Here is a 4,869-nt window from a genome sequence, read left to right on the forward strand (position 1 = left end):
AAACTCTCAAAGAGACTCTCTACATTAGACTCTCTACACTTTCCCAACACTTTACACCCACTGTATTTTCGGCCAAAAGCTTCTTTTTAAAATTGTTGATGAGTTTTCCTAAGAGTTGCCTAAGCATCCCACCAAAATTCAGCCTCATCCAATGCATTGTTGGACATAACCGCCAATCTCACTGTCGGCGGCCTTGAGGGCAAGCGGCCTCGAGGAAGTTGTCGGTGGGCCTTCTAAATTATTAAATCTAGAGCCTCGAAAATTTCTCGCCGTCGGTGCCCTAGTTGAAATCTTCACATTTTGGTTCTTTTCGCTCCAAATTTGCTCCTTTTTGCATCTTTTTGCTCCAATGATTCTAATTCATCATTCCTGCAACAAAACATAAAAAATACCTTTCTTTAAAGTGCAATATCATCAAAAATAGTATAAAATAGGTATGAAAATCTCAACATATTTTCCTTTGGTCAGCGGGAAATATCGTTAGCAACCATAGGTTACCTCCTCCGAGGGATTCTCGATCATCCAATAGAGACATTTTAATTTAGTTGCAATTTTTGTTTTGTTGTTTTGTTTGTGATTATATTTTAAATATTGTGGAGGTGAATTTTATCTTGTTTTGATTTAATTTTAGTTTTGGTTTCAGTTCTATGCTATCCTAAGAGTTTCAATTTTGACATGCAGGGTGACTTTGTTGTTTAACATGCAAGTTTATAAGTAGGAGACGAGAGGTATTTAAAGGTAAATAAAAGTAAATTGCAATGTAATAACTTGAAAGCGTACCTGTCGATTCTTCTCGTTCCTCCACCTAAGAGGTCAGTATTTGCAAAGCATATGCATAATTTTGCAGGAAAAGCAGAGAACACAGGTTTCAGGTGTATTTACAAGATCCTATTTCATTCCCTAGTGGGTCCAATTTATTCATCTGTGGGGATGATTCTATCAAGCAAATAATAATATCTCCAAATGCCCTTCGAGATTCCTAAAGGATCATAAAAAGGTCCTGGGTAATACCCTAGACATTTCACAGTCCCTCAAATCATCTTGAGTTCATTTTGGTTATATTATATTTGCTATGTGGTTCACCCCATTCATACCCTTATGCTCAATGAACCTTGATGTTTCGATTATCTCTTTAAGTGGGGTAGTTATTATTTGGTGTTTCACTTAAGACATATACGAGTAAAGGCCCTTGGGGGCAGTTTGGCTCAATTAAGAAACTTAACCAGTTTAATTTTTAAAGACGGCTTATAGTGTTTTGAAAATATTTCAAATTATTTATAGGTCATTTTCTAAACCTCTTTATACAAAATTTTGATTAAGCCTGCTTCACTACTAAGCCCTTAAAACTTAATGGGTAGATTTGCAATTTTTATGAGAATTTGGATATTTATTTCTAATCATTATCAAGAATCATAAATCATTTTAAAACCATTAATTGGGGAATCAGTGGGTTATGATCTTCCAAAGTCAAACCCCCAACCTCAATATCTTCTTATTTAATTACTCTTCCAAATTTTATCAAATTGAGGAATTACAAATTTATCCTTAGTGAGACCATTGTGAGATTGTTTGCTACCATTTATCCCTTTCATGTTTCAATCATCAAGACATGTCAATTAAGATCATTTATTACCCATTTACCCTTTGTTTGAGTCTAAATATTAATTAAGTCTTAAATTCCAAAATTACCCTTTTGCCCTTAAGGTGTTAACACCTCATAATTCATTAAATCAAACTCAAATGACTTTAAAACTTTTATGTAAACCCACTCATGGATTAAAACATCATAGGAGAAAATGTAATTTTTTCTGATTTTTTTAATTTTGTAATTATTTTTAATGCAAAAATAGAGATTTTTAATGAAATTTATTGGAGGTTCACTTATGTTAGAGGACCACTTGGACCAATTTTTATGATTTTTAGAGGTTTAATTTAATTATTAAAATTATTTGTTCGTTTTGAGTATTAATTAAATATAAATATTTTTTAAGTGAAAAAATTAAATTTTATATTTTTCTTAAATCTCTTTCAGTCCAGAGAACCCAAAGAAACAAATTTAATATTTTTGTGATTTATATTTTAATTATTAAAATTATTTTAGTGAGAAATTAAAGAAAATTTATTTTAAGCCTTTAAAAATTAATATCTTGACTTAGAAAATTAAGAAAATTATTTTAACTGGTCCCAAGTGATCAAGAAGCCAAATGTGACATTTTAGTGTGTTTTCACAATTATGTAATTTTTTATGATTTTTAATTAATTTCTAATTATTTAAATACTTAAAAATAGCTTAAAAAATGAAGCATTTATTTTAATTTCAATTTTATTTTTCTTAGGTTCCTCTAGTCATAATGATCTCCCAAAATCAATTTGGTGATTTTTTTTAGTTGTATTTTAATTATTATAATTATTTTAGTTCCAAAAATATAATTTCACTTAATTAATCCATTTTAGTGGTCAAATTAATTCCAATTGACTTGAAATTTTTATGGGGAGCTCCTCTGATATTAAATTACATTGGAGAATAATTTTTGTGTCATTTAGTTTTATATTTTATCCAATTTAATTATATTTTATTGTTAGGAGTTGATGACAATTAGGATTATTCTTAATGAGTTAAACCAAGTTTATTTTTTCCTACGGTCCTCTAACCATAATAAACTTACCAAAACAAGTTTTGTGTTTTCCTTATGAATATTTTAATTATCATAATTATTTCATCAAAATAAACATGACACACTTAAAAAATAGAGATCTCTGCCTAGAGATCTCCCTTGACCTTAGAAAAATCAGGGAAGATCCCTCATGCCAGAGAGAACCAAAGCCCGAAAAATCATGTCATGGTGAAATGTCCATGCAAATGAAGAATCCAAATAAGAGATACACTATTTAATTAATTAAAAATCATACATGCATCAAACAGACATGAAACCATTTCCATATTGTTTTCCTTATTGTTTTCCTCTGTTCACTGATCCTCTGTTCACTGAGCATGAGTGTATTTTTATTTTATTTTTATGATTTTTCTATGCAAAGTTATGGATTTTCAAAGATCTGACATTTAAATAAATCAAATAAAACCTTATTTTTCTATTTATCCAGCGAGGCGCCATCTCAGCACTTAGTCAGCCCGCAGTTCATGCTCATATCCTCATCCGGCGCAATCGAGATCATCCATTCAATACATGCAAAAATGGACGACATCTGTTCATCGTCCCCAAGTCCCTAGCCCGAGAGCCGTTAAACCTCAAACCTTAATATCTCGCTTGATACTCAACCAAATCAAGTGCGATTTGTTTCTATCAACACATCTAGACTAGGAGAACATATTCATATGGTTAATCATGTCTTAAATCGAGTCTATTACCATGGAGAATTCAAATAAGCTCGGTTTAAGGGGAGAGTTCAGTACCTTTGCCCAAGAGGTGTGGCCTCGATTGGGTGCTTCCAAAATCTTGAGTTGAGTCCAGAGAGCTCCTAGATGAAGCCTTGGGCAGTGGTGAATTGCCTAGGTATGATTTCGACCAAGGCCGATTTTGGGTGTTGATCAAAGTTTATGCTAGGGTGGTCTGGTGATGGGGTTTTTATGGGGGGTCTTATTATTTCACTCATGGGATAGTGTGGGTGCAATTAATTTGACTTTTGTGCATTGTGGAGTTGTGGGGAATTATATCCTAGTTTCGGTCAAATTTTGAGCTCTAAAATTGAGCTTAAACAGTGGGTTTGAGGGCTGGAAGATGATTGTATTGAACTCAAGAGGTCTTGAAGAAGCTATGGGAACAATTTCCAGGGTCTCCCCAAGGAATTTCAACAGCTCCTCCCTTGGCCGTGGAGGGTGAGTTTAAATAGAGGAGTTTGGAGGTTGCAATTGGGCTAACCATTGGGTGGCTCTGGCTGCTTAGGTGGAGGTATTAAAGGGGCAAAAATCTAATTGGAGTGAGATAGCTTGGTTGGGTGTAATTTTGAGTTTAACTCCTTGCTCCTCCTTGGATATGGTGTTTTCTGCTAGCCAAGGTGGCTAGCCGTCCAGGGTCATGTCACCATTTGGTCAGCGGGATCAGGGCTTGGTTTTGGAGAAGTGAATTGGGGTTGGCCATGTGTAAAGGTCTTGGATTAAAGAGGAATTGGAATGAACCTATTTTTGGGTCATTTTGGGTCAAAGCATGGATTTGGGTTGGGCTCATGACCAAAATAAAATATATTGAGATTTTCATTCCTATTTTACACTATTTTTGATGATATTGCACTTTAAAGAAAGGTATTTTTGATGTTTTGTTGCAAGAATAATGAATTAGGGTCATTGGAGAAAAAGGATGCAAAAAGGAACAAATTTGGAGCAAAAAGGAGCAAAATGTGAAGATTTGAACTAGAGCGCCGACGGTGAGCCCAACGACACCGACGGCGAGAATTTCCCGAGAATCCAGATTTAATAATTTAGAAGGCTCGCCGACGGTGCCCTCGAGGCTGCCGACGGCAAGATCGGCTGTTACTTTCCAAGGTGCATTGAATGTGGATGATTTTTGGAGGGATGCTTAGGCAACTCTTGGGAAAACTCATCCACAACTTTAAAAGAAGATTTTGGTCGAAAATTGAAGAGATCCTGGAGGTTAGAGAGGTTTCAATAGTGTGTAGAGAGTCTAATTGTGAGGAATTCTTCGAGAGATTGTATGAGTGGAGGGAAAGTGAGAGATTTCTTCCTTCTTGCTGCTTCGAAGAGGAATTTTGTGTGCTGTAAAGAAAGGAAGAGATTCAGAGGAACTTCGAGGAGTTTGCTTTGGGAGGAATTAGAGATAAGTGTTATTTACTTATTGTAGTTTGTATGACTTTGATTTTATATATGAATTCCAAGTTTTGTTGTGTTTTCCTCAT

The sequence above is a fragment of the Phalaenopsis equestris genome, unplaced genomic scaffold (genome assembly GCF_001263595.1).
Source record: "Phalaenopsis equestris unplaced genomic scaffold, ASM126359v1 Scaffold000822, whole genome shotgun sequence".
NCBI lineage: Eukaryota > Viridiplantae > Streptophyta > Magnoliopsida > Asparagales > Orchidaceae > Phalaenopsis > Phalaenopsis equestris.